The following is a 27976-nucleotide window of genomic DNA, read 5'->3' as shown; positions in this document are numbered from 1 at the left end:
TGGGATAATGGGTACACAGACATATACATTTATTCCAAGTCATTGAGATGCAGACTTAAAATCTGGCCTACTATACTGTGTACATTACACCTTTAAAAAGATAATGTGAGTATAAAGGAAATCAAAGTATTTTACCCCAAAATATATTTCTTTGACATATTTTGAGATGCCTGTTCGGAGAGCCAGAAAACAGAAGTAGGCTGGCAAAGCTGTCTTTCGAGGGGGAGATTTGCACCTGCAGAGAATATGCACTGATACAGCCAGGCTTTCCCTTGTCCCCACCTAGAAAAGATTAACTCAGAGTCTGACATCTTTAAAGGTTTTTTTTTTTTTTTTTTAATGTTTACCATCTATTCTTGCTGAGGGCTGCTATCTGTGAAGTTTCATTTATATAAGGAGACCACCTTTGCTAGACAGGCTTCTTCTTCTCTTCCTCCCATAATCAATCTTGTCGCCATAACCTGATTTACCATCATAACCTGTTTTGGGCCATGCTCTGAGCCCCCATTATTTCTGTAACCTCAGGATGTATGTAAGCTTCTGCACTCCAGTGTGGGCTTGAGTAGTTGAGTAATCACTGTGATTCTCCTGTGTATACATTAATAAATGTGTATGGCTTTTCTCCAATTAATCTGTTTTTTGTGAGTTGAGTTTTCAACAAACCTTCAGAGGGCAAGGGGGAGGTTTTCCCCTCGGTCCTTACAAGTATTTGATAGACAACTTTTGCTTATAAATGCCAAACTTCAGATAGCAAACTTTTGGAAAAACAGCTCATCACAGCTAATTCAAGAAGAAAAGGACTATATGAATAGTCTTACATACATTAAAGAGATAGAATCTATAATTTAAAACTCTTCCACAAAGTATTCGCCAGATCCTTGTGACTTCATACTTCAAGTTCTCTGAATATTTAAGGAAGAAACCTCAACAATATGGTGCAAACTCTTACTGAAAAGGTAAATAGAATGAACAATTTCTAATCTAATGTTAGAGAATCATCATAACCTTGATCACAAAACTTGACATTGCTAGAAAGAAATATTGAATATATGCATTGCAAATATCTTTTCTTAATCCATGGATTGCATGTTTTAATGAACAGATGTTCTTGATTTTATAGTAGTCAAATATTTTATGGGTCACTGCTTTTTGTGTCTTATTTAAAGAATTTGCTTTGGAAATAGTGACACTTGAATTTTTTCTATTTGTTTTGATTTATAGAAAGAGAATTGATTTTATATAGTAATTACAAAAAGTGAGCTTGTCAAATTCAACTCATAATTTTAATCGTGTGATTAGATTATTTTAGATTTCCATATGTGCTCCTTTATATTGCAGATTAATGGTTATTTTTATTAATTTTTCTTCCAAATATTATATCTTTTAGGTTTTCATGCCCCAATGCACTGGGTAATACCTCCAGCACAATATTGAATAAAAATGGAGATACTGGCCTCCTTGTTTTATTCCCAATCTTAGAGAAAAGCATTTCGGTTTTTCACTCTAGGCTTTTTTGTAGATTCTGCTCCATCACGCCAAATTTTTTTTTCCTTTATTCTCAGTTGCTAAGAGTTTTTTTTATTATTAATTATGAATACATGTTAAATTTTAACAAGAGCTTTTCAGAATCTATTGAGATAATCATGAGTTTCCCCATTTCCTGATAATGGGATGAATCATGGAGACTTTCAAATATTGAAACAAACTTGCATGCCTGGAACACAGACAACTTTGTCATCATACATTAACTTTTGATACATTACTGGATTATCTTCCTTAGCTTTTTGTGATTTCTTTTCATCTATATGGATCACATAGATTGGCTTATCCTTTCTTGAAAAAATCTGGTGTCTGGATCAAAAAATAGAGATGAGACCATTGACCATGAGGACCTCACAATATATAATTGTGCCCTGCTTTGCCTGTGAATCTACCCCAAACCCCACCTGGCTATTCAGTGTTCTCTCTGTTGGCTTCTGTGTGCCCTATTATTCTTACTACTGGAAGAAAAGACTTTTTTTCTTGGTTGTGGAGGAAAAAGACAATATATTCCAACTACATTTTCGATTTATTTGAGGTAGGATAGTGTTTATTATTAAAATTAGGCTTTTTTCAGCAAACTTTGATTCAACATGTTTATATCTATGAAGTTATTTAACATCTTATCCCAAAATATTTTTATAGCTGTTTAATAAAAAAGGTCTTACTGCACTGACTGTGACTCCAGACTTCACAACAATCTCTATGTAATCCTGGAATTACTTTAATTATGAGCTCTTTCAGACATGATGGATTGCATATTCTGGAGGAATGGCAGATGGTATTGAAAAATCATCCTTCTTTTATACTCACTATATTTATAAAACCTGGTTCAATACAGCTAAGTCTCTTAATACAGCTCTTGCTCTGTCATCTATATATGTATATTATATATACATACATGTATAAACTTTTATTGAAAAAGAAGATACATGAAGAGTTCACCAATCACAAATGTACAGATCATAGAATTTCAAGAAGTGAACTCACTCATGAACCACCACCCACATCAAAAAGTACAATATTGGGCCCGGCGTGGTTGCTCATGCCTGTAATTCCAGCTCTCTGGGAGGCTGAGGCAGATGGATCACCTAAGGTCGGAAATTCGAGATCAGCCTGGCTAACATGGTGAAACCCCATCTCTACTAAAAATACAAAATTAGCTTGGTGTGGTGGTGCACGCCTGTAATCCAGCTACTTGGGAGGCTGAGGCAGAAGAATCACTTGAACCCAGGAGGCAGAGGTTGCAGTGAGCCAGGATTGTGCCACTGCACTCCAGCCTGGGCAACAGAGTGAGACTCCATCTCAAAAAAAAAAAAAAAAAAAAAAAAAAAATATATATATATATATATATATATACACACACACATATATACATGTGTATATATATACGTATATATATATAAAAATAATATTGTCAGCAACCTAGAAGCCAACCATGTGCTTCCTTCCAGTCACTGCCCTCTCCGAAGCTCCTCATTATCTTAACTTATATCACCCTCAGTTGATTTTGCCCATTTTGACATCTATAGAAATGAAAGCCTTCCTACTGTCAACAACATATATTTGAAATTCATCTATGTTGCATAACATGGTTGTTTATTCTCATGGACTACTTACCAATTTTATGAATCTACCACAATTTATCCATTCTACTGTTGAGGAAAATGTGGGTCATTTTCTGTATTTAACTATTAGGAATAGTGCCGCTATACTCTGACACATGTCTACTAGTGCCCAAATGTACACTTTTTTTTAAATATCATTTTTATTTGACAATGCTTTCCATGTAATTTAACATATCAATAGCCTAATTAGTTTAATATTCTTTTTATTTTTATTTTTTATGAGAGTGCCTTTTTATTTTTATTTATTTATTTATTTTTTGAGACCGAGTCTCGCTCTGTCGCCCAGGCTTGAGTGCAGTGGTGCCATCTTGGCTCACTGCAAGCTCCGCCTCCTGGGTTCACACCATTCTCCTGCCTTAGCCTCCCGAGTAGCTGGGACTACAGGCGCCCACCACTATGCCCGGCTAATTTTGTTTTTGTATTTTTAGTAGAGACGGGGTTTCACTGTGTTAGCCAGGATTGTCTCCATCCCCTGACCTCGTGATCCGCCCTCCTCAGCCCCAGAAAGTGCTGGGATTACAGGCGTGAGCCACCGCGCCTGGCCTTATTTTTATTATTTTTGAGACAGGGTCTCACTATATTGCTCAGGCTGGAGTGCAGTGGTATGATCATGGCTCACTGTAGCCTCAACCTCCTGGGCTCAAGTGATCGTCCAACCTCAGTCTCCTGAGTAGCTGTGATTACAGGCATTCACCACCATACTTGGCTAATTTTTTATTTTTTTATTTTTTTGTATTTATTTTTTTTTTATGATACTTTCAGTTTTAGGGTACATGTGCACAAAGTGCAGGTTAGTTACATATGTATACATGTGCCATGTTGGTGTGCGGCACCCATTATCTCATCACTTAACATTAGGTATATCTCCTAATGCTATGCCTCCCCCTCCTCCCAACCCACAACGGGCCCAAATGTACACATTCCTGTTGGGTACATATCTAGGAACAGAATTGCTGGATTATAAGGTAAACTTATGTTAAGCTTTAATAAATGCTATCACAAATTTTTCTATAGCAGTTTATACATTTATATTCCCACCAGCATTGAATGTTTTAGTTGCTTCATATCTTCTGCAGCCCTTGATATGTCTAAGTTTTTGAATCTGTAGTCGTTGTGATTTATGCGTAGTATCAAATAATTGTGATGTTAGTTTGCATTTATGTGATGAATAAGAAGGCTGTGCACCTTCTCATGTGTTTATTGGGCCATTTGGTCTGTGTGTGTGTGTGTGTGTGTGTGTGTATGTGTATAATGTCAATTTAAGGCTTTTATCCGTATTACTACTGTGTTGGATGTGTTTATTTTATTGATTTGTAGAAACTGTTCATATATTGTAGGGTGGGATGTATGAGGGAAGTGTGGGGCACAATTATATTGTAAGAGCCCCGTGGTCAAATGTCTGACCTCCAGTGTTGGATCCAGACACCAGATTTTTTCAAGGGACGTAGAGATGACTGAACTTAAGGACATGACTCAACTAAGTAAATTCATAATCCACTGATGTAGAATACTGGTTCTGTATCATTAATTAATGAGAACAAACACTGCTAAGCAAGTCAGAAGGCTCACATTGTCCTGTCAGTATATACTCTTACTCCCCGAATAATAACATGAGAAGTCAGGATATGCTCAGATTGCCAAGAGAAATGAGTGGTTTATTTTCGATGACAATAGCATTGGCTTACGAGGGCCTAATGGGTCCATCTCCACTGGGGGCTACATACAGCTGGTTGGGGAACCAGAGACTCAATGCAGATGACTTTCCCTTGGAATAATAAGAGAGCAACACAGGTAATTCTGGGTTCTCGCATCAATTTACTGAACTTCACGCAGGTCGGTCCTTGTTGGTTCACACAACCTTCCCTAGACATAATAACAATATTGTCAGCCAAACCTGTTTACAAAGTGCGAATTGTATTGACTGAATGCCCCAAAACAGATCTCCAAGTTCTACGGATGTTCTAATTCATAATTAACTAACCATAGAACTCTATCAGAAAAGAGAAATACAATGCAGAGGAAAATAATCTATAATTAATAATTTTCATCAATATATGTGAAACCAGAAGTTTCTTAAGAATGATTATTAGATATGTAGTTTAAAAGTAATGCAAAGGCACACATCCATAAAAGGATTCTCATACCAGGAGATTACAATTTTATACTTGCTTAAAATGGGCTTTTGCCACAGCTTGAAGTCCCAAATCTCCCATGAGGAGTCCTACACCAAACTCCAACAGTTCTGGGAGACCTAACCTGACACAGTTTATAATGAGGCCACCTCCTTCCAAGCTTGGAATCAGTGGGTGCATTTTATCCTGTAAATTGATTTGAAGCCAATAGGTACAATGTGACCTGTGAAACAATGTGAAACCTAATTAAATATATAGGTAGAAATCACTTTTGTGAAAAATTTACAAGCCAGTAAAACCTGCAGAGTAACAGAAGACATATCTGCACTGTTCAAATCTCCCAGAAAAGTAGTCAGTAAATCACTAAATCATTCAGATTATGGCCTGCCTAATGCCAAGTATTTGAATAATTATGTAGTTCAGGGTAAATGATTGTTTGACATAACCCAGTGGATGTTGTTTACATTCTAGATATAGTATCATGCAAATATCACTGGATACAGGGAACACTCTGAAATAAAAGTGCCCATTTTATTTTAAACTAAGGCAGGGTGTAGAGTTACACAGGGTGTTCACTGCGTATCCCCAGAGAGCACTATTTGCATAGACTATGAAGGGAGTATATGAATGGAGCTCCAGGAGTTGTGCAATGTGGCAGTCTTAAAATATTAATCCAAGGAGAAAGAAAGTTATTTCATAAAGACTGGCATGGCTACATTATCACATTATAATGATAGAAAAAAGATTTTAAAGTACAATTTTATTTATTGCCCAACATCAATATAACTACTTCTGACCATCCCCTTGGAATATCATACAACACCAACCCCAATGGCACATGGGACAGTAAGTAGAAAAGGATATCACAGGGCCATTAACCTAGCTGAGGATTTCTTTGTTTTCAATTATATTTTCCTATATGCACGATTGTTTTGTATATTTCTGAAACATCTTTGTTCCCTCTTCCATCCATATTTATAACCTATATAGCTCTATTTGTATTATTTATATTTCTTCCCAAATGTTTTCAATGCCTTCCAATTTACCATCACAGAGATAGCATTATTGTGTTTTCAGTACTGCTTCCTGATCATTAATAAAGACATCACATTTTTTAAAATCCACCCTTGTTAAACATATCTTTGCAACTTCAAATTATATATAGCTTAAAATATGAATAATTTGAAGACACTGCCACATATTATTATTCTTTGCTTACCATCTTTTAGCTCATTTTCAGTTCTTGAGGCTGAATTTTTCTGGTTTGATTTGAATCAATTTTGCCAGTAAAATCTCACTGATGTTATATCAATTACTGTAAGAGGAGAATATAGGATGAGCACTATACTTAATCCTCTCTTTTCATCTCCAAATTTAGTTATTCTAACAAGAATCCTATTTAGTTATGTGCATGTGTGTGTGTGTGTGTGCGCGCTCACGCATGTGTTGAGAGTGATGATGGGGGTGGGAAGTGCTTTTTAAAAATACACAATTCACAGAAATAAAATTACTATTCTGAGAGATAGCAGAATTAAAGTAAAAAAAGAAATGTGCTCTGGCTATGACCATCATCAGCACTGACAGATGAAAAAAATGTAGACATCAGAGCAGTATCTGCTTTAGACCTGGACAAGCAGGGCCCTTGTCTCAAGCAGAGCCTTGTGCTTTGCAGTGTCTTCCTTAAAGTTTTCTAAGTTTGATGTAATCCCACTCTGGTACTGGAAACAGAGTCAGCAGTGCCTGCAAGTAGAGCCCTGGAGCCTGGACTAGTCCCCGTGTGAACTGCCTCAGTCTCCCTTTTTTAAAAACTATTTATTTATTTATTTATTTATTTATTTATTTATTTATTTGAGATGCAATCTCACTCTGTCGCCCAGGCTGGAGTGCAGTGGCGCAATCTCAGCACATTGCAACCTCTGCCTCCCAGGTTCAAGCAATTCTCCTGCCTCAGCCTCCCAAGTAGCTGGGATTACAGGCGCCTGCCACCACACCCAGCTAATTTTTGTATTTTCAGTAGAGACAGGGTTTCACCATGTTGCTAAGCTGGTCTTGAACTCGAACTCCTGACCTCAAGTGATCCACCCACCTCGGCCTCTCAAAGTGCTGGGATTACAGGTGTGAGCCACCTCACCCAGCTCCATTTCTCCCCTTCTGAGCATTCTGACATCCTCTCCCCATTACCTCTTCCTATGTGGAGTCAATCAAATGCACAGCTGCAGTCAGGCATTGGAGACTAGAGGGCCATTCCAGGTCTCATGACTGGATCTCAATTCTAGGAAGGTGACTTGACGAACTAATAGTTCCCATTGTGGACTAGGTATTTCCTTCACAGGTTTGTAAGAGATTGGCTTACCAGAATAATGCAGACATGCTGATTTGGGAACCTCATTCAGGAAATATATTTTACAGATCTTAAAAGAATCTGGCCATAGAGTATCTGCACTTGGTCTGAAGTCACAACATGAATCCTGGACATTGGCTGATTCAATCAAATGGCTCCTATGAATTTTATTTCCTTCAATGATGTTTGGAAAATGCCCACACAAGTGCCATCTAAAAAGCAAGTTCTAGTGTAGATGTGGTTAATATCTATAATCAGTTGACTTTAGGCAGATTATCCTCAATAATATGGGGTGGGCCTCATCCAATCAGTTCTAAGAGTGTCAAAAGCAAAACTGAGGTTTACCTGAGAAAGAAGAAATTCCATCTCTGGACTATAGTAGCAGCTCATGCCAGAGAGTTTCCAGAGTGCCATGGGCCCTACAGATTTTGGACTAGTCAGCCCGCACAATCATGTAAGCCACTTACTTGAAATTTATGTGTCTATCTGCTATCTTACTGGCTCTGTTTCTCTGGTAGAACCCTAACGGATGCAGGGCAAGTAACTCACTCCGATATGTTCAGATACATTTTCTGACATTGAGTCTTTTGGGACCAATGTGGATGAGGTCTTGCCTTCCTCCAACCAATCACTGTGCCCAGAGGAGTTGGAATACCCTGATTGATCAAGCAGGGTGATGCCAACCCTTAGAGTCTTGGATTGAGTCATCCCCATTGATACATACACAGAGTCAGGAGAAACAACTCAGCAAAGAAAGTATAGAGTTTTTTAGAGGGAGAAATTGTGCTGGACAGGTATTCACACCAAATATCCAACAAAGATGACTTACGTACTCACCTTGTCCCAAAATTGACATTGATACAGTCAGGTTTGTAAGCAGATTCAGGCGGAATAAAATTTCAAAATGTTTGGAGATCTTATCAACCTGGATGATATGTTCCAGGAGGAGATAAAATTTCCTCCTAGAACACAGTTCATTAGTATATTGAGTAACTTAAAGAAGATATACCAGAATCGTTAAATTTATACCTTGAATGTACTCTTTTAACAGGATGATGGACTCAGGATGATGACAGCTTCCTGTAGTGTTGCTGTCATTGCCTTCTCAGCATCTGGCTGTATTTCCTGTGTCCCTCATGGTCACATTGACCTCTGTTGTCTTACAACTGCACTATGTTTTCTCTTGGTCGTGAGCCTATTACGATTAGCAGTTGGTAAGTTTGTATTTTATTGATGGGCTTTATTTTGTTAACAGTGGAGTTACGCTCGACCCAAATGAAGAATTGGTCTAGGGTGAAGGAGAAGGACTCAGCATGGCCTGAGGATCCATCTGGACTTGACTTCGGCATTGACAGCGCTGCCCTAAAGGCAGTATGGTCCTAGAAATCAAGGGGTTTCCCATGCAATGTGTTCCAAGGGTCAAGGTTTATCAGAGAGAGAGAGGTCACTAGAACTGGAAAACCCCCAAAAGTCCAGAATAGGACCTTGTGCTGTGGGTCAGAGTGGCTATGGCAACGGGGAGATAAAGGCATTCTGGGCAAGGTCAGAATGATTGAAGACACCATCGAGAACAGTCTTCTCTCATGTGAAACTGTGAAGTGCTCAGCCTGGCTAGGAAAGGGGCTATATTCTAAAACAGAGAGACAAGTACCAAAAGCAATGCTGTATCCAAACCATGACGAGCTTTAGCTGTCCCTCGTAATAATACAAGCTGGATAAGTGGGGAAACGTTAAGAAGGAACATGATGAAATGAATGTTTTAGGAAGAATTGTTTGGTGTCTCTCTTATAGAGACAGCATGGAACCAGGAAAAACTACAGAACCTGCTAACAAATGCAGCTTGAATCAAAACAAATAGTTATTACCATTCATTTGGGATTTGTGACTCAATTCTCAAAGAATCCTTTCAAACATGTGGGATAATAATGAAAATATAATGGGAAAATTGAAGTACTCTATGAAGGCATCAGAAACCTGCACGGATAGTTCAGCAGAGCAATGCTAGTGCAGTTATAATGTATTGATTCTTCTTTCAAACACAGTGAAGTTTTGAAATCAACCACATATGGATTCAGACAGTTGAAAATGATATATTTCTTCAGTATTTAACATATGTCCAAACTGTGTCTAGAAATGATATTAAAATGGATGAGTAAATTGCTCTATTTTAACTTTAGGCTAAATTAACTCTTTGTGGTTTCAATTGTGTCTTTAATTTGTATTGTGCTTTATGGTTTTTGATGCATTTCACGCTGTTCATCTCTTTGGATCTTTATATCACCCCATTTTTCAGATAAGAAAAGTGAAGTTCAGAGGCAGCAAATCATTTGCCTCACATATCAATTGCTCTTTAGTAGCAGAGCCAAACCTGGTGCATAATTCTCCATTCAACACAAGCTATTGGTCTAAGGAGTAACTGTGAGTTTAGAGTGAGGTAAATTGAAATAAAACCAAACTTCTCAAGGGAGATTGAGGATGAGTGCCCAAGTTAAAGGGGAAAAGAATAACAGATCTAGGTTTGGAAATTGGCAGAAATGACTATTCAGACTTTGCTTCACTCCCATTCCCAAATTCAATGTACTTTCTAACCAGTAAGCTGCCTTACTGATTGAATAGCTACAGATTCCCTGGAAGGAATCCAAGAGTGGAAGCAACTCTCCTTTGTTTTAGTCACCCAGCACCAAGACATGTTCAGATTTCCTGGATGGATGCTATCTACCTGGAGTGAGGAACTTGCTACAGTCAGAGAAGCCCAGTGCAGCAGACTAGATGGCTCTCATCCCCTTCAGCTGGAGAAGTGTGACATCAACCTGCACAGTACAAGATAATTAAGGGTTCCACTATGTTTGTAGGGGTTAGGCTCTGCATAATGTATCCAGCTGATAGCTGAATAGGCTTACAGCCAATCTACCTTTTTCTCCCCAAGCCAGGAGTGCTCATGTGAGGGCTGTATAAACTCTTTTTCTAATGTGCACAAAGATGCTATGTGGGCTTTTATGGTGGTCCTGATATAAGGACGTTTCTATAAAAGGCCTAGCCACAGTCAGCCACAGTATTGGACTCTGATATACTCTGTTATGTGTATGTGCATATTTATGTTCTTTAAGCAAAAAAGAATATTAATCAGGTGAGTAAATCTATGACTAAAATCTATCAAAAAACATATCCTTTTTTAAAACAAAAAGGTGACTTATTTTATGGACAAGTCTAAAAGTGTATACAGTAAAATCACTTGGATTCACAGAGACCCAGTGGAAAGACCAAAAAAAGAGAATGAAGTAATTCAGTGTCCCTACCAACTTTCTTCCCACACTGGCTAAGACTATGACCCTTGATAGGATGGAGAACCTAAAGAAATTCTAGGTGGTTCTTCCACCTGTCCTTCTGAAGCTGCCTACTCCATTCTGTGTCCCCAACTCAATCTCTCTCTCTTCCTGGTCCCTTTGTACTATGTAATTCTCAACTGTGGCATCATTCCTGGATACTGCCTAATGGATTGCACTTGGACTAATGTTTCTGTCCTAAAAAGCACGTTCATTATTTTCCTGCATTCAACCTCTGTTCCCAGGGCCCCCACGAAAGGCAGAACCTTGGCTCTGAGTTTGGAAGCATACACCAAGTATTGTCCCACCAGAGGCAACTAGACTTGGCCCAGATTAAATGTCTAAAGGCATGCTTTGGGCTACACATATTTTATACTTGGGAAAATGGAGGTCTGCTGCTATGGTTTCAACGTGTCCTCTCTAAAACTCAGCTATTGAAACTTAATGACCAATGTGATAGTATTAAGAGGTGGAGCATTTAAAAGGCAATTAGTTTGTGAGGGCTCCCTCATAAAGAAGATTAAGACTCCTTACAAAAGAGGTTTCATGCAGCATTTGGCTCCCCACTGCTCTTCCACCCTGTGAGGACATAAGGTTCCTCCCCTTCAGAGGAGGCAGCAACAAGGCACCATCTTGGAATCCAAGAGCAGCCCTCACATGACAATCAAACCTGCTGGCACCTTGAGCTTGGACATCTCAGACTCTAGAACTGTGATAAAATAAACTTCTATATATATATATATATATATATATATACACACACACACACACACACACACACATTACTTAGTCTTAGGTATTTTGTTATAGCAGCACAAATGAACTAAGACAGCTGCCATCATAGTACTAAGAGGAGTAATATAGAAGGACTGGCACAGCAGAATATTTCTGAGAAAAAGCTCCCAGTTGAAATAAAGCCCTCCCCTCATCACCTTACCTGTGCAATTTGGCCATCTGTGTGTGTGAGCTGTGAATGGTAATTATCTCTACGGCTGTGCATGGTTAGTGGGAGTCAATAAACATCCACTTCAGTGCACCTTGTCAGTTGCAATTTGCATCAACCCTCCTTCCTCATCACAGGATGATCTAAGCTGAGAGGTAGGGAGAGGCTCAAGAATATCCAAGTTTAATTAGCTGATATTTGATTGGAAGATGCTGTGAGCCAAGGGCAAGAGACTCCTGAATGGGAGTCAAGAAATCAATTGAGAGGAATCAACAAGACATGTAATTACATGAAAGACGGACTTCAGGAAAGATATTTGTGATGATCTGACTTCATTCTAGGGGAAGGTGGTCAGGCTTGAAGTTAAAATTCAAAGGCCAGAAAATAGACCTACCTATTCACTTGGTGCCTTGCCTTGCTAGACAGGTGAGCTCATGTGGTAATAATTATAAAGTGACACTTGTAATTATTTCCCAGGCAATATTTTAAATTCTTTACATACTTTAACTAATTTAACTTTCAAAAGGAGGGTCTCAGTCTTATCATCTCCATTTTGCAGATTAGTAAATTGAGGCACAAACTGGTTAAGTAAATTTGCCACAGATCACCTTGCAAATAAGTAGCCAAGTTGGTATTTGGCTTCAAGATGTATGGTCTTAACTATTATATTATACTCTACCCCCAAATTAGGAAGACATTCCTTTCTTCTCTGAAAATCATGAGTTATATATCAAAGACAGCGAAAGTTAACAAAATGAGAGTTCCACACATCTGCCACACAAAATGAAAGTAGAAGTCAGACTTGACTACGAGGAATAACTTGAGGAATACTTGTCCCCCACCCTACCTTAAAATTTATTCTACCTACCCAGTCCTTCTGCCTGGAATAAAACCATTGATTCCTTGCATAGGTTAAACCTTCTAATCCCTGTGTTTTTCTTTTACATTTTCATTGACCCCCAGCATGGATCATAACTTTCATCCATTCTAATAGAATCTCCTTATTCAGAGAAAGATTTGGCATCAAAAGAAAGGAGCTTCTGAACTGGGTGGCAGGATAAAAGAGGTGCACAGAAAAAGAAGAAAAAGGGAGGATCCTAATTACAAAGTCTATAAAGGAAAGAAGGTGGAAGTTATTTTTTCTTTTTAATTAGAGTCATGATACTCTGAATTCAGAAAGATATTGACTTGCATCCTGAAAGCAGAGTAAATCTCAGATGGAGAAACAGTAATGTCCATGTTCCAAAGGCCAAGAAGAAAGTGCATCTCTGTGTGTGTTTCTTTGTATGTAGTGGATTTCCATAATTCACTTTTTTTTCACTTTAAATACTATGGGTGTAGACAACTTAGGGAATGATGACAGATGCATACTATTATTCTCTAAACTCTATAGGTCAGGAAACTGAAGTTCAGAGAAGTTAAGTAACTTGCTCAAATTTACTCAGCTAGGGAGTGTCAGAGCCAGAATATATACTTAGGTAGCACAACTTCACACTTCACTCTTTTAACATCTATACTGTACTGTCTTTAATATGAAGTGAGTGGGGAAATTCTGGCCAAATGAAGGCCGCAAACAGTGATTGGGATCACAACACTGGGTTTGGCTCAGGGTAACCGCAACACAACTAAAACAAAGCAACCCTTTCAATTCAACAAACATTTGCTGTATGCCTCCTGCATTTCAGCTATTTGTTGAATACTCTGGGAAACCAAAGTAAGGCTTAGTCCTCAATGTAGGAGATACTTGGCATCTCAGAATATGAGAAAAAACACAAGAGCATTTTTGTACAAAACAACGTGTCCTACGCCCAGTTAGAGAGAAGCACATTGCTTCCAGAGGATCTAGACCATTCTCCACTTTGGAAGCCAGGTAGAGTTAAGGAGGGGGAGCATTTACTGGTGAAGATGACTGGGTAAAAAGTCAAACAAAGGCTCACAGCAGAGCCCGTGGCTTTTGTCTACAGGGCACAGTGTTCTGGCTGGAATATTGAGACAAGAAGAGAGATAGGAGATACAACTACAGAGTATATTTGGTTTTGCATGCCTGCCTAAGGAAACTCTAGCTTTAGAAATGCCATCTTTTGAATAAATAGTTGATGGTACACCTAAAAATATATTAAAACAGAGAAATTGTGATAAGTGAATGATGCAGACACATTTCACAAAGCATCAGGAGAAACAAAGACAAGAAAATCATGAATATAAATCTATTGATGGTATATTTAAAGGGGGATATGTCTGTGCTATTTTATCTTTAAAAAGTAATCACAGCCTACGCAACATGGCAAAACCTTGCCTCTACCAAAAAAACAGAAAACAAAAAATTTTAGCCAGGCACAGTTGTGTGTGGCTGCAGACCCAGCTACTCAGGAGGCTGAGGCAGGAGAATCACTTGAGCCCAACAGGTAGAGACTGCAGTGAGCTGTGATCAAACCACTGCACTGCAGCCTGGGTGAAAGTGAGACTCAGTCTGAAAAAAAAAAGTAATCAATTAGGTGGATGCATAAAAATTCAGTGCATATGAATATACACAGTAAGTGAGGCAAAGGTGGGCAGTAATAACGAAGAAATGAGCAAGATTCAGAGGCCAGTCCAAGCTGGGTATGTGGAGAAGTCATTAGGTCAGAATTCAGACAAGTGGAGACACTAAAATTGCATAATTTTATTCAGAGCAAAAACTCTGATCCCAAAGTGCATGTCTCCTACCATGGCTATTAGAAGAATCCCTGAAGAATCACTCATGCAAAAGATACCTCATTGCCATTGTAATCTGGCTCATAAGTTTGCACAGTCAGATAAGTAAACGCACGCTCCATTGCATCTTGTGAATATCACAGCTTTTGTTCAAGTATCACATTCAAATCCTAAGACTATGTCATTTACCCTTCCATATTTTTTTACTCAATTTAAAAACATAACAGAAAAGATATGCATAATGGCAAAGCAACCACTCCCAAAGATTGAAATTTAGTTTAAAAAAGGAAATTGGGAGGTACCCAATGTGTTCAGTTCATATCTACCACATGAACTGCAGAATACATAATAATTTTGAATCAAATATTCACCAATAGGTATTTTTGTAGATTATTCTTTTTCTCCTTACCAAGAAGAGGTAAAATAAATATATTCACAATCCCTTGTTAAATGATTTGGGCAAAATATGCAAAGCAGAAAAGATATACTCTCCCCACCCCTCAAAGTCTTTATAGCTTTATTAGAATGATAGGTTTTATACTATGGACCTGTAAATAGTAGCCCTGTATAGACAGACAGACAGACGGACAGATGGACAGATAGATAGATAGATAGATGATAGATAGATAGATAGATAGATAGATAGATAGATAGATAGATAGATAGACAGACAGACAGGCAGACAGACAGACACAGAGAGAGAGATAGGCAGGCAGGCAGACAGACAGACAGACACAGAGAGAGAGAGAGAGATAGGCAGGCAGGCAGGCAGACAGACAGACAGATAGGCAGGCAGGCAGACAGACAGACGAATAGATAGAGAGAGAGATAGGCAGGCAGGCAGACAGACAGACAGATACACAGATAGATAGATTTGGAATCGCCACAGCTTCACCGAACCATATATTCACATGGCAAATAGATATTTCTAAAATGTTCTAAAAACAGTTTCATTCAAAGCAGAGCTTTCCCTGTAAGTATGTATTTGAATGTCTAGTATGTCCTAGATTCTGAAGAAACAGAGAGGACTAAGAATGGTTTCTGCCTTTGAACAGCCCATCAATTGAAAAGATCACACACAAGCAAACAATTTGAGTATCACATAAAACTGCATAGAGCAGGGGAACAAACCTTGTGCTGTAGTAACACAAAAGATGGCTGACTACCTCTTTCTTTTACTATATATGAGTTTATTACCCAACACATTCCATCTACAAAAACAATGCCAGGACACTTCTATCTAGCTTCTGCTACTATAATCATGAAATCCATATTAGAGGAGCAACCCTGCTGACTATATTTGAATGAGCAATGTACCAGTACTTTTCTTATTAATTTTAGCCTAATATATATTAGAGGGCAAGACTCATGCTTAGTTTCAATTTAATTTCTGAATAATTCCGACGACCATTAGACATGATGATTTATCTAAGCATAAATGCACTTTTCAGAATCAAAGCCCAGACTTTTAAGATTTAGATCCCTCTGGTAATGTGAATCAGGGTGAGGAATAGGGAGAGGAAAGCCAGGCATTTCTGGAATGATCCTGATTAGTGTCTCCTTAAAATCTGTGTCCTAGGTACCTGGTATGTCTTACCTAGGCTCAGATCTGGAGTGAATAGTTTAAAGGGAGACCAGAATAGAAGAAAATGTTGTGAAAAGAAGCTTATAGCAGCCACAGAAATGGACTGAGACCATCTAATTCAGAAAGGCCTTTCTCCATGCACCATTGCCCCCTTTAGAATAGCCTGACCATAAGCCTCAGTGACCTCAGTGATTTCCTGTTGCAGACAGCAGGCTTAGATACGTATTGGGTCCCATTCCTCTTTTGACTTAGCCTGGTCAAAATCACCATTGACCAGTCCCTGACTCAGCTATAATCAATGAAGGACACCTCAAAGTGATTAGATTACAGCTGCTCTTGAGTGAAACTGTATGTACCCAGTTTTGTTTTAATCAGCTATGGTAATACACACAGACATTTAAATGAAGGAAGAAATTTTGATACTCACAGATGCTGAGAGCAGAAGGCCTGTCATGCCGCACAGGGCCACACAGGAAAGCACAGGTTGGTCAAGAGGCAGAGGTAGCCAGGGAAGAAAAGCCTTCATTGGGATTTCCCTGGGAAAGAATGGGCAAGAGAGGATATGCAGGCTGAGCAGGTCCAGGATTGGCTAGTTTGAATAATTTCGGCAAGCTCTAGTAGGGTGCTGGGCTGTCCCTAATTATCTGCTATCTGGCTCTGGGGTGATTAGGGCAGGGAGATAGTGGTTCCCCTAGTGGGAGCCTGATAAAGGAGGTAGTCAGGGCCTGAGCTCTAGATTGGTTGGTTTGCATATGAAAGGCACACTTCCTGGGGGCCCAGTCATTTGCTGTCTCTAGGGATTAGTTACCTAGCAGGGGCAGTGCCTTCCAGTGTCAGCAAGGCCCCAAGATGTCAAAGCCTCTGAATAAAAAGACATGCTTAATACATACCCACATTTTAATAGTTACTGTTTACTAAGTGGCCAGAATTCCTGAGCTCTGAAAGAGAAATGAGCTTTCTTCTCTCTCTCTGAAATGATGTAGCGGCCTTAATGCAACAAAGTTGGGAAAAAAACTTACAATATCACCACATGGGCTGTCATCAGAGGGGCCTTGGCTTCCCAGAGTTTTCAATCCAGCATTATTCACAACCCTAACACTCTTTTTAAAAATGCATAGAAAGAAAGCTCTTACTGTATTCTAGGTACACATTTTTAACATTTACACTAACTCAACACCCTAGGGTTTTAATCACCAAAAAGCTTATATAAAAGGTGCAAAAACCATGGGCTTCTTTCCATGTTGTGTTTTGTGACAGGAATGGAAAACCAAAATGTACAAGTAAAAGCTACAAAAACAAAACTCAGATTTCCCTGGAGCCATTAGAAGCAAAGTTGCTGACATGAACACTCAACTTCTAGATGGAATTAAATGTGTCAGAAGTCCCTTCACAAACAGCATAGGTGGCCACACCATTGTTCCCACTATGTGAGATACAAGGTGAGATTTTCAGTGCTAGGAAAGCTGCCACCTGAGGAGAAAAGGGAAGAAAAGAGCAACTTACAATTATTAAGGTGCTATAGGATCCAACTATCCAAAAAGGCCTAAAAGGACTAAATTTTGTTCAGCTCATGTTAACAATGTTGAAAGTGTGAGAAATGGAAATGATCTCAGTTTCAAGCTATTTGAGAGGTGTAAACATCAAAGGGGCATAATTAGAAGCAATTGTTTAGAGGGAAAAAAATGATAACAGAATCATGGCTGATAGGAATTAGTTTCAGGTCTGCTGTAGATTCAGTCTCCCAGAACAGTGAACAATCTATTATTGTTCCTCAGGAACTCGCCTTAATAATGGTGAAAGCTTGAGCATTCTTGTTTAAAAATATTGCCAGAGAAACTGCCTATTCTAGGGTGTCATGGAACTCTATCCACCAAAAAAAAAAAAAAAAAAAAAAAGGTATGTTGAAGTTCTACCCCATAAAACTTCAAAATGTGACATTTGGAAATAAGTTCCTTGCAGATGTAATTAGTTAAGATGAGCTCATACTGGAGTAGGATGGGTTTCTAATCTAATATGCTAGCTGCATGTATAAGAAGGTAGTATGTGAAGACATAGAGACATACATGGAAGGCCTCATAAGACGCTGAAAGCGTACTAGGATTTCGTAGCTGCAAGCCAAGGAATTGCAGACAAATCACCAGAATCTAGGAAGAGGCAAGGAAGAATCCTTCTTTAGAGGATTCAGAGGGAGCATGGCTCTACCTACACCTTGATTTCAGAATTCTAGGCTCCAAAACTGTGAAACAATAAATTTCCATTGTTTTAACTGTCAAGTTTGTGGTTCCTTGTTATAGCAGCCCTGGGAAACTAATACACAAGCTCTAACTACTGGCCAGAAATCTTTTAGGCTATCCTAAGTCCCTAAGTTTACACGCTGAATCCAGTTCTCTTCTGCTAGCTTTGAGGAGGAAATCTAATTTCCAGCTCTGACTTTCTTACATATTTTGCTATAGGATCATGAATGAATCCCTAAAGAGCAGAGAGTTAGTCAATGAAGTAATACTAAAAACTTGTTATTTGACTGAGAAAGTGAGATTTGGGCCCTTCAGGGAATATTTAGGACCCATAAGATAGTGATCTTCCTTGAAGCAAGCTGTAAATGCCCTTTGAAGAAATAAAGACGGGTCACACTGACAAATAATGGTAAAGACATGACTTCTGGAGTGTTCTAGAGTTTGTGAACAGGAATGCAGGGCCACCATCTCATGCCATTTTCATACCAGAAGTAAGATAACTTAAGAGAAATTTCAAACTACTCAGGGGTGTGTCCCAGAGCCAGAATTATATCAGTAGGAGCTTGTCAAGAGCAGGCACCATTCTGAGCATGGTTCTATGGGAGGGATTGTATAATAAAGATAATCACAGTAATCATTCCAGGGCAATGGAAACACCTGTGGGATTTAGGGTCATTAATGAAATGAGTAGCAAGAATAAGAGCTTTCTCTAGGAAACAGATCCAGGATGGGAACCCAGCCGAGCCCCAGCAATTCTGCATTTTCCTTCATGATGCTTGTGTCGTGAACTGATGTTGACCCCTCTGTGGTGTCACTGTGTACATTTGCTCAGGTCATTCTTCTGTCCTGGAATATATTATTCCTTCTACCTTTACAAGTCCTATTCATCCTTCAAAAACAACTACTGTATGATTCAGCAATTCCTCTCATACAAATGAAAATACATGTCTAAAAACAACTAGTACAAGAATGTTTATAGCAGCTTGTTTCACAATAGCCAAAACCTGGAAACAATCCATATGTATATTAATTGGTATATTCATACCAGGGCTGCTGCTCAGCAATAAGAAGAGACAAATGACTGATGCATGCAACAATGTGAGTTAATATTTTTTTTAAAAAATGCAATGAATGAAGGAAGCCCTATATGATTTCATTTATTTGACGTTCTAGAATAAGCAAAACTAATATAAGTTTAAAGAAACCAGAATAGTGGTTGCCTCCGGTAGGGAGGGGATGAGAATTGATTTGGAAGGGGCACAAGGGAATTTAAATGTTCTAGATATGGATAGGGTGTCCATTACAGGGGCATATGCATTTCTTAAAATTGAATAAACTGCACACTTACCATGTCTGCATTTCACTGCACAAAAATTATACTTCAATTAAAAAATCAATAGATATGCCAGGCCTGGTGGCTCACGCCTGTAATCCCAGCACTTTGGGAGGCAAAGGCAGGTGGATCACCTGAGGTCGGGAGTTGGAGACCAGCCTGACCAACATGGAGAAAGCCCGTCTCTACTAAAAATACAAAATTAGCTGGGCGTGGTGGCACATGCCTGTAATCGCAGCTACTTGGGAGGTTGAGACAGCAGAATCACTTGAACCTGGGAGGTGGAGGTTGCGGTGAGCCGAGATCGTGCCATTGCACTCCAGCCTGGGCAACAAAAGCAAGACTCTGTCTCAAAAAAAAAGAAAGAAAGAAAGAAAGAAAGAAAGAAAGAAAGAAAGAAAGAAAGAAAGAAAGAAAGAAAGAAAGAAAGAAAGAAAGAAAGAAAGAAAGAAAAGTGAAAATCCCCACTTTAAGTATCTATTCTAGAGAGGCATGCACATTTTTTAATAAAAATAGAGATTTGCTTTGCTTGCCTATCAGGAAGAAAGAGAAGGCTCCTATGATAGACAATGTGTAAAAGAAAAAGATGTTTATTTTAGAGCCCCCAGGCAGCTCTGATCCAGGCACCTGAAGCTGAATGAAAGATAGGAGGTTCTTTCTTGCCACTGTCAAATTCTCAATTCCCAGATATATCCTCCTACTCCCTAAAATTCAGACTCACGTTAACGCGGGGCTCAGCCTACCAAGGTACATAGCAAGGACCTGTGACACTCATGGGGTGCTGTGCCTCGCAGTGAGGACACACACCATCTTCCCCCCATCCACTCTCAGTATTGTACCAGATAATCCCCTTTAATACCCTGGAGAGGACTTGCCCTGTATTATTCATTCCTTGAAAACGCAAGAGTCAAGATAGGTTCCTGTGCTTTCCCTAGTATCTAAAGCAACTAGAAAAAAAATCTTTCAGGGTGTGGATGGACAGAGGCAAACACTAGTGAGGCCTTTGTAAATGCACTAATGGTCTCAGACTGGCAGGTTTCTGTGGGCACAGATTCCAGAAACTGTAGGCTAGACAAATCTGAAGATGCCCCGAAAGAGCAGTGTGTGATAATTAAAGTTTAATTGTCCTAAGTGTTCTCATTCACTCCAGTGCCCACCAGTACATTTGATGGTCTCACTCGTCTTGCCATTTATACTACTTAATCATTGGCTAGGAGAACAGGCAAAAAGGTAATGCCAACTCCTACGTCCAGACTGAGAAGAGCTATCTTGCCTCCAAAGTTTGATGTAAAAGAAGTGCAAAGTGAAGTGGCTAAAAGCACAGATTCTAGAATGCTTACATCTCAGCTCTGCCATTTCTAGCTGTAGGCAGCTGGACGACTAACTTAACCTCTCCTTGCTTCAGTTTTTTCATCTGTAAAAATGGAAATAATATTTATCTCATAAGGTTGCTGGTAGGATGCAAACAGTTAATTTGTGGGTAGAATGCTTAGAAGAATGTCAGGCAGATGGTCGGCATGACAATAAATATTATTGAGTTATTATTAAAGCTTGTCTTCTTGTTCTTGCATGTTGTGCACAAATATGTCAAATAGCTACAAATAACATAGATTTCATCAGAGCCTTAAAGATACAGAGAGATAAAGAACCAAGGAGAAACCACCCTAGAAAAGTCATTTCTTAATTTCCAGATTCAATGGATATTCTGCTAGGACTAATCATATTCTATTTCTGGGCAACCACAACTATTATTTGAAAACTCCCATTTACATCTAACATCCCCACCCCCAAGTCCTACCCACATTCACGTGTTATCCAGTTATATGCAGATCCATATTTTCCTAAATTTCCAGGATACATTTTTCCTCTGCATACTCTAGGAAGCATACTTAATAGGAGGCATACACTAAAGAACTTTTCTACCAAAACATGTTTTCTTTTATTTTTCTAGAGTCTAAATTTTTCCCTAAAAAAAAAAAAATCACCCTTCCTTTTTAATTTTTGGGTTTCTTTTCTTAGAAGTTTTATTGACTTTAGCAAGTTCAATATATAACAACCATATCAGGACAAAATTCATCTACCTGACTAAAGAAAAGTCTGCATCCTTTTCACCAGGTAAACAAAAGCAGTGCAAGCTTAAAGCAAATAGCATTAAAAACATAATTAAAGAAAAGAGGTTAGAAAGTTTTTTTTAATCTATCATTTTAAATACAGTTGGAGTATTCTCTGTACTTAGCTTTTACTTCTGTGTAGTATTTAGAAAATATTAAATTTAATTCTTTTGGTTCTTATTTTTATGTGTGTATCCAGAAGCAAAGACATAAAAGTGAAGAATTTGCTTGGCTGAGAGAATGCGCTTCACTTAAAAATTTCATTTTTATGTTTTCCTGTTTCCTTTTTATAAACCACGAGGCAATTTGGTCCAGAGCTTCACAAATGCTAGAGTTATAAGAGGGCCACTCAATCCTGATAGTCATAGTTATTTCTGTTTTATGGATTCAGTTTGATGAGATATAAAAATTCTAGATGTTTTATTTTGGTGAGAAAATTAATTGGATGCATGACTTCTGGCCTGCTGTTATGGCCTCCATAGTCTATGTTGCTTTCCCAGAACGATTAATTTAATTATGATAAGTACAGGGTTATTTTGAATTCATTCAAATGGTGTATATGCACACTTCCTAGCTGACTGCTTCTATAATGTTATTACTATGTGTTCATTATGTCAATAAATTAATTGGACCTATACTCATATTGGTTATGGCCTTGATGTCATTTTGCCGCTCTCCTTCCTCTCTTCCTTTGGACTTTCAAAGCCAGGCTCTAATAAACTGCCAGTTTTGCTCCTCATGTATAAATTTTTTTCTGGATTCATATATTTTAATGCATGCTCTTAGCATTAAATTTCTTTTCCTTTAATTCATTTATTGACTGCTGGATGTTTTGCAAGAACCATTGCATTTGTTTAGAAATGTATTTGGTAAATCATTGATTGACATTTTCAATTACCTAATTAACCAGAAATAAAAGATTTAAATGGGTTTATTTTTCTTTTTAAAAAGCCTGTAGAAATTGCAAACCAGGGTAATACAAATTAATGATGTGACTATATTATTATTGAATCAGCACTATTAAAACCTTCAAGTGCCAAGAAATGGTGCAGGGGTTTGGTATTTCTCTCTAACATATATGTAATATTATGCTCCTTCTTCTCAAATAGCTTTCAGATCATTGCACACACAGAATGCAATTACGGAAAGGCAGTAAAAGCATGACTTTTAAAGGAATATGATGCCCCAAGCAATCAGTCGCTATATGAGATGTAATGAAATGCTAGGCCTGCCAGTTAGGCTTAGGGAACTAAAAGAGCAATGTCTATGAAATGCACAATGTTCATCTTACAAGGATATTTTCTTCAGTATCAGGTTGCAAGGTGTTACTGTCAGAGAACTTTCTGGTTTTCTGACTTTTTACATGCATTATATAAATGTCTATTATGTATCTTTACCAAAGTGGATTATAGAGAAAATAATAGCAGCAGGTTTCCTTGTGCTGAAAAGGCAGGCACTTAAAGCGTAAAGCATTCTTTTTCCTTCCTCTAGCCTGCTCATCCTGGAACAATGCACTTGGCAAAAGAGCAAGTCCCTTTGTCCCTTTCTCTTCCATGAAATAACCAAACTGATAGCAGAGTAACCCAGAGATGACTTTATAAGCTTCAGGGTGGAATTCAAGTCCAGCAGCCTTAACTGTTGAGCAGCCCTTGGGGACAGACAAGGAAAAAAAGCAAGAAAGTATGAAGCCCTATGTCTTCACATGGAGTTTACTGTCTGCTAAGAGCATAAATGTCCTACTCCCCTTAACATACCCTTGGCAGAAACTCACTGGACAGTTGACAGGGTCAGAAGGAAAAATGCTCATCTCATTTCCTTATTTTTGCTTTCTTAAGTGAATTTTCCATGATTCTGACAAAAGCACTGCTCAGAGCAGAAGAGGTATGTGGTAGAAGTCACAGGTCAGTAATCCTGGAAGGGCCAGGGAGGGTTTAGTAGGCTTTCAGAGGCAGAGCTTGAATGAAATGAAAAGGTAGAGGATTCCATGCCAAAGTCCCAGGCTCTTAAATGAGCTTCAACACTCATTTCCAGCTCTAACTAAGGAAGAGTTATAAGAACAACTAATGAAATATTTCCCATTTCCATGATTTCCTGTAGGTAAGGTAAAGCCACTATTTTTCTTGGTTATAATTCACATTTAATGAAAAGACACTCTATAAGTACTATAAGTAATTATTTTAAGTGTGTGATTACCTTAACCATTAAGATATCATTTTATTTCATTGTGAAAGTACTTACATAGAATTATTTTTAAAAACAGTTTTTAAATCTTTCAAGTTTGACTTCTTCCACTCTCTCCTTTGGCCTGTGAATCCAGAAATAAAGATTCTTGCAATATCTGGGAAATTATTAAATCTACTAGATATAATTAAGGACTTATATATCTAGGTTAATTTTACATTGGGATAAATGTTATTAGGTTTTTCATCATTAATATGACCTACATGACAAAGTTTTAAAATATTATAGGTTACTTATTTCTTTGTATTAGTGTCTGACTTATAGTTAACATTTGATCATCTGTAAACATACAACTTGACTATTTTTGTTTTTAATTTTCAACAAGGATTATAACTTATTAAATTCTGTCAGGCATTTAAATAACTTGATGGCCGATTCTGGTAATATTTTATGCACTGTAATAATTTCAAATGATATGGGAAATCTTTAAGCTATTACAATATTTATAAGTTGATTTCTAGTGACATAGTAATTTGAACATAGTTTATGAGGCACCATGATGCTACAATCTCTTGACTGAGGAAGATCCCTTTGAGTATATAATAATTATTAAAAATGTTTTTTATACTATAGTTTAAAGAGATAACTTTATTCACCATGGAAAACTATAGTAAAACAAGAGCTAGGAGTTTCTTCAATGTGATCACTAAAGGCATTCCACACCTGCCTCCTCCACAAAGAAAAACCCGAATAACAAGCATATAATCACACGTCAACTAGAGTATCTAAGGCAGAATACTGGAATTCAACAAAGAAGTGACAGTAAACACACAAGGCACAGAAAGAGAGGAAAGTGAGGCAGCCAGCTTGGCTAGGGCTAGCTAAAGCCCTGGAGAGGTTACCCCGTGCAAGGAAAGAGTGAGTGAGAGATCCTCAGCAGTCTACATTCCCAGCATGGACTCCCACAACCCTATCCATAGGAGACCTTCTTGACCCTTGTGGGCTCTAATAGTTGCATAGGAACATCCCTGGAGGTTGCCTAATAGGCATTGCTTCAAAGAGGAAGTTAACGCTGGGTCCTACACACACACACACCCATGTCCCAAGCAGCTGCAGCATGGCAACACTTTGACAGCCCAGCCCCCAGGAGACTGAATTCTGCCCTGAGGCTCAACAGCCCCCTATATCTCTACATCCCTACATCCCTAGACCCCCGCTGACATAACCCTGAGTCACCCTGGACGGCCAAAGCAGCACCCTGGTTGGATCTAGTGGATCAGTACAGTCTCCATCACTCTGGCACACAGTGTCATGCACTCCAGGGAATGGGTGATGTAGTGCAGCAGGGAGGCTGCCCTTGGACAAAGGAAGCCAAAGGACACTTTCCAGAACCTGAAACCCACTTGCCTAAGGCCACTGCCACTGACAGCAACCCAGCCCCCAAAGCAGCAGGGCTGCCTTGCATTTGCATGCACCCTGAGAACTGGGTCTCCCCACTGCCACTGCTGCTGCTGCTGAAGAGCAAAGTCCATACTCTCCAAAGACTGAGAGCTAACTGCCTGTGACAGCTGCCAGTAACATAAACCAAATTACTCCCCAGAAGCAAGGCAGCAATGCACTTACATGTGCCCCACAGAGGGTCTTCCAATACTCACTGCTGCTACTGCTTCCAGGGAGGTAGGGATCACCTCACTCTGCCCACTACAGCTTGTGCCCATGCCCACAACAACCTGAGGACAGCCCTACCCAGCCTGGCACCTCCTCTGCCAGTGCCCAAACATACCACCCAGGACTGAGGATCATCCCATCCTGTCTACCACTGCTGGCATCTATGCTGTCTTCCCAGGGTACTGAAGATAGACCCACTCAGCATGCTGCTACCATCACAACCAGTACCCACCAGCACATACCACCTGGGCACTGAGGACTTGTTCACCGAACCTGTCACATTCACTGATAACACAAGTGCATGTTGCCTGAGATCCTGAGGACTGTCCCTCCACCATCACAGTCATTTCCTATTCCATGCACACTTCCCAGGAGCCAAGGACTCACCCACCCACCCAGCCCACTAATGCCACTACCAGCCCCTGAACCAGCAGCCTTGAGGCCCAAGAATCAACATGCTTGGACTTGCTAACACTGTTGCATACATACACTGCCTGAGAGCCCAATGACAAGCACATTCATCTTACCACTGTCACAAATGTAGCCCAAGGACTAGCCTCTGTGATGTCCCTGTCCACAGGAAAACCTCACCAAAGTCTCTATCAACACATTTAACCTAAGCTACTGAGAAAATCACAAATACCACTTATACTGTTTGCATCTGGAGAAATCATACAGAGACTATACTACTGCATACACTCATGATCAAAGTGAAAGTTCCCTACCCAACCAACTCATGTATATAACCTCAGGAAAAATTCTCCCCTATGAAAGAAACTACAAAAAATTAGAAGAGGTAATTACGAAACCAGATGTACAGATATCAGTGTAAGGATACAGGAAATATGAAAAAGCAAGGAAATATGACACATCCAAAGGAACACAATATTTCTCCAGCAATAAAGCCCAATGAAAAGTAAATGTATAAAATGCCAGAAAGATAATTCAAACTAATTTTATTAAAGAAGTTCAGTGAAACACAAAATAATGCAGATAAATACAAAGGCATTAGAAAAATTATTCAGGATATGAATGAGAAATTTACCAAAGATAAAGATATTATAAGAGAGAACCAAAAAGAATTACTGGAACTAAAGAATTCATTGCATTAAATAAAATTTTTTTTGAGAATTTCAACAATAAACTAGGTCAAGCAGAAGAAAGAATTTCAGAACTTGAAGACTAGTCTTTGAAATAACCTAATCAGAAAAAAAAAGGATTAAAAAGAATGAACAATGCCACCAAATATTTAAATTTTTAGTGTTCCAGTAAGAGAAATCAAAAAGCATAAAATACTTATTAAACAAGATAACAGCTGAAAACTTCCCAAGTCCAGCAAGATATAGACATCCAGATATAGTAAACAAAGGGATTCTTTTACTATTATTATTATTATTATACTTTAAGTTTTAGGGTACATGTGCACAATGTGCAGGTTAGTTACATATGTATACATGTGCCATGCTGGTGCACTGCACCCACTAACTCGTCATCCAGCATGAGATATATCTCCCAATGCTATCCCTCCCCCCTCCCCCCACCCCACAACAGTCCCCAGAGTGTGATGTTCCCCTTCCTATAAAAAAATGATGAGTTCATGTCCTTTGTAGGGACATGGATGAAATTGGAAATCATCATTCTCAGTAAACTATTGCAAGAACAAGAAACCAAACACCGCATATTCTCACTCATAGGTGAGAATTGAACAATGAGAACAAAAAGGGATTCTTAAAGAGATACAACCCAAAAAGATATCCTCCAAGACACAATATAATCAAACTGTCAAAAGTCAAGGACAAACAAAGATTTTTAAAAACAGCAAGAGAAAAGGGTCTGGTTACATACATGAGAATGTCCCTCAAACGAACAGCGAATTTCTCAGTGGAAACCTTACAGACCAGCAGAGAATAGGGTGATATATTCAAAGTGCTGGGGAAAAATAAAAATAAAAAAACTGTCAACCAAAAATACCATACCCAGAAAAGTTATAACAAACTATCTCTCAGAACACAGTGCAATCAAACTAGAACTCAGGATTAAGAAGCTCATTCAAAACCACTCAACTACATGGAAACTGAACAACCTGCTCCTGAGTGATTACTGGGTACATAAGAAAATGAAGGCAGAAATAAAGATGTTCTTTGAAACCAACGAGAACAAAGACACAACATACCAGAATCTCTGGGACACATTTAAAGCAGTGTGTAGAGGGAAATTTATAGCACTAAATGCCCACAAGAGAAAGCAGAAAAGATCTAAAATTG

This window comes from Pan paniscus, chromosome 12 (assembly GCF_029289425.2).
Source record: "Pan paniscus chromosome 12, NHGRI_mPanPan1-v2.0_pri, whole genome shotgun sequence".
In the NCBI taxonomy this organism is placed as follows: domain Eukaryota; kingdom Metazoa; phylum Chordata; class Mammalia; order Primates; family Hominidae; genus Pan; species Pan paniscus.
This window is presented reverse-complemented; position numbering follows the sequence as displayed.